Raw genomic sequence first — 11,243 nt, forward strand, 5'->3', positions numbered from 1 at the left:
TTGATAGGGGCAATGTTCGCATCAAAATCTGTGCATTGACATCAAAAGTAATCTCGCTTATATTACCAATTTGAAAAGATTATTTTAACAATGTCAAAACATCTGCTATTTCCTCATTGGCTGCCTTTTACATCACTAAGTATTCAAACCATTTGAAGTGGGAGGCGTGGCAGAGAATAAACAAACGATCATTCGCTGTCACCCTCCCACTTCAAATTGATTGGACATATACAAGTGATAAACTCATTTAAATGCTTGGGCACCACAAGTTTTGACATTTATCAAAGTCAATCTATCAAGGGCGACTAGCGGTGGGAAACTGGAGCTTGAGAAGTCAATATTGCACAGTATCGGCACATGATTTCTTAGTACTCCTCTATAGACATAGTCATTTTGATGTAATGTCAGTGATGATAGTGATACTACAACCCCTAGCAAAAAGCATGGAATCAAAAAGTTTGAAAAAATACTGAATTAGTTCAAAAGTGCAACTCTAGCATTCAGAAACACTAAAAAGAATGAATAAAAAACATTGTGGTGGTCAGTAAATGTTACCTTTATAATGCAAGTGCAGGGAAATAAATATAGAATCACTCCATTCTGAGCAAAAAATATATGGAATCATGAGAAACAAACAAAGAAATAACAATCAAAACACATCTCTAGTATTTAGTTGCACCACCTCTGGCTTTTATGACAGCTTGCAGTCTCTGAGGCATGGACTTGATGAGTATTCTTCATCAATTTGGTGCAACTCTCTTTGATTACAGTTGCCAGATCATCCTTGCAGGTAGGAGCCTTGCTGTGGACCATTTTTGTTTTTTTCAATTTCCACCACAGGTTTTCAATAGGGTTGAGATCTGGGCTATTTGCAGGCCAGGAAATTGACTGGATGAGTCTTTCTCCAAGGAATGCTTTAACAGTTTTAGCTCTGTGGCATGATGCATTGTCATCTTGGAAAATGATTTCATCATCCCCAAACATATTTTCAATTGAAGGGATAAGAAAGCTGTCTAAAATTTCAATGTAAACTTGCGCATTTATTGAAGATTTAACCACAGCCATCTTCCCTTTGCCTTAACCTGACATGCAGCCCCATATCATCAAGGACTGAGGGAATTTTGATGTTTTCTTCAGGCAGTCATCTTTCTAAATCTCACTGGAACAGCACCAAACAAAAGTTCCAGCATCATCACCTTGTCCAATGCAGATTCTTGACTCATCACTGAAAATAACCTTCATTCACTCATTCACAGTCCATGATTGCCTCTCTTTAGCCCAGTGCTTCTCAATTATTTTCTGTTACGCCCCCCCAAGGAAGACGTAAATGTTTCGCGCCCCCCCCAACTCTCTGCCGCCACTGTAAATAGTATCATTCGTCTATATTACTATTATAAGTACACCTCAGCCTAACATTGTGTCCTTTTTTTATATTAAAGAAAAAAAGTAACATAGATCAACTTATAATAAAGTATAACTTTTTTAACATTGTGTTGCTTGTAACAGAAAAGACTTAATGCGCATCAATTTGCCTGAAGTTAAAAAAAAAAAAAAAAAAAAAAAAAAAAAAAAGTCACATCCAAACTGTAAAAATACACTCAAGGTACATTTTTGACCATTTGATACTGAAAAATAAAATGTAATAAAATCAGTAAATAATAACAAATTCAAATTGATTAGAAACATTTACTCTTCAGGACAACATGCCAAAAAATTTGACCGAAAAAAAACAAAACTGAATAGAAGGGGGGAAAAAGGTCTCTGGACAGAAGGAAAGTTTTTATTTTCGCTGATTCACCACAGTGCTCACTGGTTTACTGATATAACACTGACAAAGCGGGACGATTGTGACAATTGGCAATATTCGGCACATTTTCGCTGAAAAACAATCAAGCGGCTTGTCAATGAGATTGAGGTCTAATGTCTTTAAGTGGCGTCTTAACTGATTTGGCTTCTCCGCTATAATCATTTTTAGACTCAGTAAACAGTGGTCTTTCCTCATTTCCCACTATATTAAAAGTCAAAGGCAAACGGCCCGAAAAAAGCGCATTATCGGCGGCCGAGGGAGAACCGTAGGTGAGGGCGGTGGTCGTGACGATCCCAAGCCGAAAACGGCACTTCTCGGCCGGACACGTGAGAAAGACAGTGGGTCGCTGCGTGAGTCCAGCTCTGCATGAGTCTCTTCCGTGTGCTCTTGCTTACTTCAAAAATACTGCACGCACTTTGAAAATGAGAGCGCCACTGCCACCCACGGAGTGGATGTGCAAGTACACTTTATTCTAGTACGGCAAAAAAAAAAAAAAAAAAGCATGTTCCCCGAGGTCACTCGCGCCCCCCCTGGCATCGCTCTGCGCCCCCCTGGGGGGGCGCGCCCCACCATTTGAGAAGTACTGCTTTAGCCCATTACAGTCTTGTTGTTTTCTGTTTTTTATCCGAGTTTGTTCTACATAATAAAATGTCTGAGTAAGTGCTCGTCCGAGACCGGTGATTCCATACTTTTTGCTCGGGGTTGTAGTATCAGCGTAGGTGCAACCTAGTTAAAATTAATCAAAAGTCCATATCCCAATCCTAGTTTATCCCTAGGAGCTCCTGGTCAACTTCATCTACTTTAGGTGACTAATAATTATTTATGGCATCACAGTTAAAGTATCTGCCACTTGACTGTAAATGGTTTTTTGATGCTGAATCCAAGGTCTCAAATGTTCATATGCTGCCACCCTCCCAATTCAAACTACTAGTGATGAACTCCTTTCAATTCACATGAAGGATGCCACATGATTGGACGTCTATCGCACTGAAAACGTTAAGTATCATTTTTAAGCAATTTAGTACCAAAATACAAATTAAATGAGAAAACTGTTACCAAATGCAGAACAAACAAGTAGCTGACAAACTTTTAAATTTTAAAGACTATTGGTTGTTTTGTGCTGCCTCAGACAGAGCACAGCAAAAAAAAAAAAGTAATGAAATTACAAAAAAATAAAAAAGAAAGAAAGAAAGAAAGAAAGAAAGAAAGAAAGAAAGAAAGAAAGAAAGAAAGAAAGAAAGAAAGAAAGAAAGAAAGAAAGAAAGAAAGAAAGAAAGAAAGAAAGAAAGAAAGAAAGAAAGAAAGAAAGAAAGAAAGAAAAAAAACATCTTGGACTGCTGCTGCCAAAGCTGCTGATTGCTCCACTTGGCCAGCACTAATGTATGGCTCACACTGCCCCTAATAGGGTTTAGGATGTATTGCAACTCAACCTGCCTCTGCCAAATGCAGCATCATCATCAACACTCGTGATTTCCCCAATGTGGGATGACGCAAAGCTCTTGTGGCGGGATTGAACAGCATTCCTCTAAGAGATCATCTGATGTTTTAATGATTGCGGTGGTATGCGTCTCAGAACTCGGTCCAAATGTGGCCCCGTAGTTGTTCGGTGATGGTTTAAGATCTAATGACAATCAATGCTGTTTGATTATGATTTTAATTTTCATCAAGCTTTTGAGGGACCTCTCTTAAGACGATGTTATATATTATTCTGAGTATCATAGTTAGATAGACATACTTTTTTTATATACAGTATATAAGTATTGGCACTTCTACTTTAAAGCAGTAATATAATTTCTTCACATGCCAAATAGGGTCACATGTAAAGTAATTAAACATTGTCCAACAAATAAAGCATGAAAAAAATAATTTATATGCTGTATATTTGACAAAATAATCGCGTTTCCGAAGTTCGAGCCTGAAAGGGGACGAACCCGGAAGTGATACGTCACACCGGGAACGCGATGGCACCTCCATACATACGGCCGCCATACAAAGCCCTTCAAACAATGATTCAAACAGCAATATAAGCGATAGATCAAGCGCAAGGGAGGAGATCCAAGTTTTTGAAGAGTTGGAGGAAGAAGAGGAGATTGGAATTTTATGTTATTAGCCAGACGCTAATCAGGATGCAAACACATGCCACGTTTACATGGAGCCAAATATTCCAATTACAATCGGAATATTTGTTCAAACCGAATAAATGTGTTCCATATAAACACCTCATACGGAATGAACAGGCCCAAACCGAATGGAATTTCATTCCGATTCACAGGGGTTGGAATATTCCTTTTCCCAAACCGATTAGAAGTAAAATTATATCATGTAAACAGGGAAGCGGAATGGTGTCTGGTTGCGTTCTTTCTGCACATGCTCCGTACTGACGTGGTGACGTCACTTTGTGACGTAAGTAACGTCACTTGCAACATGGCTTCCAAGCACAGCGCATCTAATTGGAGTCCGGTGGAAAGATTGTATTTAATTCAAACTTTAAAAGAATTGAATATAATTGCTCGCTTAGACGGGCGTAAAACGAGGAACAGTGAACTATTTAAAAAAGTTCACGAGAGGTTACACAAAGCCGGAATAGACCGGAGCGTTGACCAGATTAGAAACCGTGGAAAACCGGCTACTACAAGGCAAAAGAGCAAAACAGCAGAAGCGGATACGACCCCACAAACACAACAAGTGGGTTAAAGTTAAAACAGCAGCACTCCGACGATTGATCTCCATGTTTTGCAACGTGACGCTTTGTTTTGATTAATCTGCGCATGTCAGACGGCAGTTGTCAAACGTCCTTTCGGAATAAAGGCAGTCACATGTAAACGCTGGATCGGAATAGATGAAGTGACATGTAAACAGCTGATCTGAAATTTCCATTCGGAATGATTTGAATCGGTATGAATAAAAGTCAGCATGTAAACGTGGCTACTGTGCCTAGACTTCCTGACATGGAATGGATACAAGACCCATCGAGATTACAACACTGGTAAGATATAGGCTGTTATTATTTTCATGATTTGAAGATGCAGGCATTTGCAAATAATTTTATGTTTTTGTCTATCTTATGACATTGTTAAAAAAAATAATAATCAGACTTCATGTTCATTTTGGCAGATCCGGCAGCTCTCGTGCATATGAAATAATAATATAAAAACGTTGGGGGGAAAGAAGGAGATGAGACGTTGTTATATCTTGACCGAGTGACCCACACGACACCATTATTGGCTTTTACAACTTTACTCAACGTCTTGCCAAGTGACTCTGAACAACAACGTTTCTCTCTTTTAGTGAAGGAGTAAGGCACAAACAATAACACATCTAAATGACATGCGTACACTCTACTGGTGAACTCCCGTATTACAACTTAATAATATCCACTATATCACAGTAGCCGATGGCTTTCTCCACTTTATTGTGGCAACAATAAGAAAACAAGGTGGCGTCGAATGGCGTTAGGAAATGTAGTTTTTTCACACAAGCGAACAGATTACAAAGCACCACTTCAGTTTTGTCCCGAGACTACATTTCCCATGATTCACTGTGTGGCCTGCGTGCTCGCTGATTCGCTGCCAGACATTAAAAGCAACAGTTGTCACCTGTCAGTGGCTCTCGCGAAGCGGCGAAACACAAACTAGAAGGCTATCTGCAACGTGACCGTGAATTACCACGACGCCGACCCGCTTATGTGCACATCCACACCCTTTCCCGATTGACAGTGGATTAACCCTTTCGGACAAGATCGTAGATGACGCACAATTTAAACACGCTTAACCTAGCGAACGCAACAACAACAATGATCGGGGATAGCCTCGGCTAACGTCGCTAGCTTATACTGTTCATTCCACAACAGTTATCCAAAAATCACACACTTTTTGGCAAATCCTTGATCATAAGCAGACTGATTAAGGAAGCAGGCATCTTCGAAGTGTTTGCAGCAGAGAACACTACTCGATGATGGCATGAAATTCATTCGCTTCGTGTGAACGAAAGATGTCCATTTATGTGCCCTGCTATCCTTTGGCCACTCATACAACTTTTCGTTTGAGTGAGAACAAAACATTGCCACACACCGCCGTGGCATCTTACCGAGAAGCAATGCAACAAACAATACTGTTCTAAGGCGGACTTCCCTCGCACTTCCCGGTGTGACGTAATTTCCGAAGATTGCCGAAGAAAAGCATTTTCGTTGTCAAGGGTGTTGCTATGGGTTAAACAAAGAATCTGGAAGGGTTGCGTTAAAAAAAATAATGAAAATATGCTTATAATTGTTTAGACATTGATATTATTCAAAAACATGTTTGGCCAACCTTAGTTCACATTTCCCCTTTAAGACATGGCATGAGTATGTTTGCCACCTCTAAGAAACAGACACCAGATAAACTGTTCAGACTTACATGATTCAATATTGTAGATGAGCATAGAGTTTATCCAGTCATTTACTCATTTCATTGCAGTCAAATCCTGAGCACACTTGCACTGTGGAATGAAATTACCCCCACCAGAATTTTTTTCAATCATTCTTTATCATCATAGCTTTCATTCATTCACCCATTGGAGAGATGAAAGAGAGAGAGGCAGGCAGACAGACAGTGAAAGGGAGCGAATGGACGTGTTAATGTGATATGACTTGGCTGGCCTGGCTTACCACAAAGCAAACAGCCATGATCCATCAAAACACACACACGTGCGCACACACACATTTGCCATCTTTATCTGAATGCAATCCAGCAGAGTCTGCCAGCAGCAAAGGTCGAACTGCAATCACTAATTAGGCACACACACACACACACGCCATTACATATTTGCACTGGTGTACACCCACCAACTGTTATGCACCTCCTTCACGACATGTTATTGAAAGGTATCTGCAAATCTTTGAAACTAAAGTAGTCAAATTTATTAGTTTCCCATTTGTTGTATATGCAATACTTATTGGAACGTGAATCTAGCGTTGCTTCTTTTATTCCATCTTATTTGTTTTCCAAGACATTTTGAACAATTCTGTTGTTAAACCATGTGGAAAAAGAGTTATTATCAATTAGAGTTATAATCTGAGTTTTTGATGGGCAGGGCTAAATAACTAGAAGCCTGTTGTGTTAAAAAAGAGAAAGCGTGAAATTTTAACTTTTACAACACAAATTTGTTTGGCCTAAAAGTGAAATTTTGTGCTTAATATGTTATTTTCTATATTATTTGGCAAAGAGGAACTGTTGCAGACCAGTGGAGGCAGGCTGAGGGTGTTTGGATTCCTAAACAAGAAAATTCCACCAAGCTAGAGCAGTTTAGGACCATCTCACTGCTCAGCGTTGAGGGGAAAATCTTCTTCAGCATCCTTTCTCGAAGATTGACAGATCCTCAAGAATTCCTACATCGACACCTCTGTCCAGAAAGGTGGAATTCCAGGTGTGTCAGGATGCCTGGAACATACCAGAGTAGTTACCCGGTGAATCAGGAAGGCGCGGGAAGGTAAGGGAGACCTTGCGGTGCTTTGGCTCGACCTGGCCAATGCCTATGGCTCCATACCCCACAAGCTTGTGGAGACTACTCTGGACCGATACCATGTACTCAAGAAGTTCAAGGACCTTATCCTGAATTACTACGGGAACTTCAGGCTCAGGGTCACCTCTGGGAGCATAACATCAGATTGGCACAGGCTTGAAAAAGGCATTATAACTGGGTGCACAATCTCAGTTAGCCTTTTTTTCCTTAGCCCTGAACATGGTAGTCAAGGCAGCCGAAACTGAGTGCAGAGGCCCTCTGTGTAAGTCTGGTACCCGTCAGCCCCCCATCAGAGCCTTTATGGACGATCTCACGGTCACAACTACATCAGTGCCTGGCACAAAATGGATACTCCAGGGCATGGGAAGACTCATCTCCTGGGTAAGAATGAGCTTCAAACCAACTAAATCCAGGGCGATGGTTCTGAAGAAAGGAAGACTGACAGACAGGTTTCGCTTCTTCATGGATGGCACAGCAATTCTATTTATCACCGAGAAACCAGTCAAGAGCCTGGGGAAGGTCTTCGACTGTAGCCTCAGGGATACTGCAGCTATCCAAATAACCATCAAGGAGCTAGAGACGTGGTTATCGGCTGTAGACAAGTCTGGCCTACCTGGACGGTTTAAGGCGTGGATCTACCAGCATGGTGTCTTACCCCGAGTACTATGGCCCCTGTTGGTGTATGAGGTTCCTCTGTCAACAGTGCAGACTCTGGAGAGAAAGATTAGCAGCTACCTCCGCCGATGGATGGGCTTTCCGCGCATCCTTTGCACTGCGACACTATATGGGAAGACCAGCAAGCTCCAGCTCCCTTTCAGCAGCCTGGACGAGGAGTTCAGGGTCTGTCGTACCAGAGAGGCTTTGCTCTACCGCGACTCCTAGGACTCCAAATTGGCATCAGCAGGCATCGTGGTGCAAACTGGAAGGAAGTGGAGGGCTCAGGAAAGCCTTGAGGTAGCAGAGTCCCATTTGCGACATCGGGCCCTGGTAGGCGCAGTGGCAACCGGGTGTGCTAGGCTCGGAGCCCTTCCCCGACCTCGCTATGAGAGGGCATGCGCTAAGGACAAACGCTCGCTAGTCCTGAAGGAGGTGCATGCAGAGGTTGAGGAGGAACGAACCAGCAAGATGGTGGGCATGCAGCAGCAGGGAGCATGGACAAGGTGGGAGGGTACCCTGGAGAGGAAGGTGACCTGGTCTGAGATCAGGCAGGCAGAACCCCAGTGCATTAAGTTCATGGTCCAGGCTGTTTATGACGTCCTACCCAGCCCTGCCAATCTCCATCTCTGGGGCATGACCAGGTGCTGAAGACCATCGCTGAAGCCATAGCTAAAGCCGTGGCTAAAAACAACAGCAGCAAACAACAACCTGACAAGAGGAGGATCGCCTTTGTCAGGGTGGGAGAGCAGCTTCAGTCAAAGCCCAAACCAGCTGCTGGGCTCCTCACCTCAGCAGTGGACTGGGTTCTCCAAGTGGACGAAGACAAGCAACTCAAGCTTCCTGAACACATTTTAACAACTTCATTAAGACCAGACATTGTGCTTACGTCAGCATTGGCAAGACAGGTGCTACTGATAGAATTGACATTTCCCTGGGAGGACCGCATAGAGGAGGTGTTAGGGCTCCTGCTCCTCCCTCCTGAGCCCTGGCCCACCTCCTGCAGGTGTGCCTGTTTTTATTTTGATTACAGATTGCACGAGACGGGGTGAGCGGCCACAGGTGATGGTGATGATAATCAGCCCTCTTTAAAAGCAGTGGACGCCGCCACCTCGTCGCCCGATCAATGTGTCTGTTTGCTAAGTCAGTTGTATCTCGCATTATTTATTTATTTCTCTGATCACCGGCTCACGACATTTTTTGCTCTTGTCCCAGGTCCTGTTTTTTTGCGCGCCCCTTGTCGGATTTCACGCCTGCCTCCTTCCCGAGCTTCATCGCCTCACGTCCACTCGACTACCCCGATCAGGAAGTTCCACTGCTTTCGTGTTGGACACAAATAAAGCATTTTTAATCATTGCCACACCGTGCCGGTTTTTTGCTTAAGGATCCTCACCAACCCACGAATCCTAACAGGAGGCGAATGAGCGGAAGCTGTCAAAGTACCAGGAGCTCGTTGAGCAATGCCAGAGAGGAGGCTGGAGAGCACGCTGTGAGCCCATTGAGGTGGGGTGTAGAGGGTTTGCCGGTCACTCACTATGCAAGGTGCTCACACTTCTGGGAATCACAGGTGCTGAGAAAAGGAAGGTGATCAAAACCACTATTGGAGGCAGCAGAGAGAGCCTCTAGATGACTCTGGATGAGGAGGAGCGATCTGTGGGCAAATGCTACTGGGACACAAGCTGGGGTCTGATCAACCCTGGCTGGGTCACCTAAGGGAGGGGTATGATGTTGAAAGACCCGAAACCCCCAATGATCTCAGGAAAATCACTGATGATGTGTCCCAGTGCATCCTAAGATGTATCTTACAATCGGACTATCAGGTAGTCCCCCGCATAACTAACAAGTTCCGTTCCTACGCTGGCGACATATCCACGTAAAGGAATCTGGCCTTTTAGCCAGACTGTCGGAATTGCGCCAGCCGAACCGTTGGCGCAGCTCCAATGACCCAGGCCGGCGGGATCCAATCCAGCCAGAAGGCCAAACTCCCTGATTTCAGCTTAGTCTTAACCATTTGTACTGACTCCATTTTGAAAGGTTTAAAGAAGGCTCACCAAGAACAAGTTGACAATTTATTCGGGACGACAGCAATCAAACAGAAAGGCGAAACAGACTCCAAGGTCACCATATCACACGTCAACAAAAGGTTCCAGAGAAAAATGACAACGCTTAGTTAAACATTCAGTCTTAAGAAGGCTCTCGTGGGGCGGGCCGTGGGCAGGAAGAAGGGGGTGTTTCTGAATATTGTCTGTTTGTGGATTAGACAGGAGGATTCCGGAGTTTCTCTTGTCAGGGCAACGAGGGTTGTGGATTTAGTCGCCTTAGCGTCAAAGGGACTTATCAGTCATGTTATCCATTCGATATCGGGCTACCGGTGTTCTTTGTGTTGGGGCAGGGCGTCCCACCATTTGTTCTGGACTCTCTTCCGTGATATGAAGCCGTCATGTACAGTGGGGTAAATAAGTATTTAGTCAACTACTAATTGTGCAAGTTCTCCCACTTGAAAATATTATAGAGGCCTGTAATTGTCAACATGGGTAAACCTCAACCATGAGAGACAGAATGTAGAAAAAAAAAAACAGAAAATCACAGTTTTATTTTTAAAGAATTTATTTGCAAATCATGGTGGAAAATAAGTATTTGTTCAATACCAAAAGTTCATCTCAATACTTTGTTATGTAAACTTTGTTGGCAATAGCGGAGCCCAAACGTTTTCTGTAACTCTTCACAAACTTTTTACACACTGTTGCTGGTATTTTGGCCCATTCCTCCATGCAGATTTCGTCTAGAGCAGTAATGTTTTGGGGCGTGTTTTCCTGAAACTATGGTATAAATGCTATATATTTTATACTGGGTGTGTTTGAGTAATACAAACAGTCAAGCAGTAAATACGAGAAACAATACTATTCTCTGATTAGATTTAGTGTGTTAGAATAATGCAAACAGTTAGACGGTGCCTATGAGAAAAGGTACTATCTCCTTCACGTGTAGGTCGGAATTAACCCTTTAAGTACCCATAACTACCCCCTAAATCTCAAAATAACTATCCAAAAACATGAATTATACGTCATTCTACTGTCCTTGCCAAGACGTTGGAGGTAAGTCCTAGCTAAACAGCGAGCTAGGCTCTAAAATGACGATGTCAGACATCCGTGTGGTTTGCTGATTTTATTCAGCTGCTCAGGACATCATCACTTGCAGAATGAGACTAAAATAAAAATAAAATTAAATCAGTTTCATTTTAGCAATAACAATCAATAACAATATCAATAAGAGCAACTCAAAC

The 11,243-nt window shown here is 42.7% G+C and overlaps 1 pseudogene; it reads left to right on the forward strand.

Annotated features, from left to right (window-relative positions):
• The first annotated feature begins 7,001 nt into the window (after positions 1 to 7,001).
• LOC130904376 (uncharacterized) lies at positions 7,002 to 9,837 on the forward strand (annotated as a pseudogene).
• The last annotated feature ends 1,406 nt before the right edge of the window (positions 9,838 to 11,243 follow it).

This window comes from Corythoichthys intestinalis, chromosome 16, assembly GCF_030265065.1.
Source record: "Corythoichthys intestinalis isolate RoL2023-P3 chromosome 16, ASM3026506v1, whole genome shotgun sequence".
NCBI lineage: Eukaryota > Metazoa > Chordata > Actinopteri > Syngnathiformes > Syngnathidae > Corythoichthys > Corythoichthys intestinalis.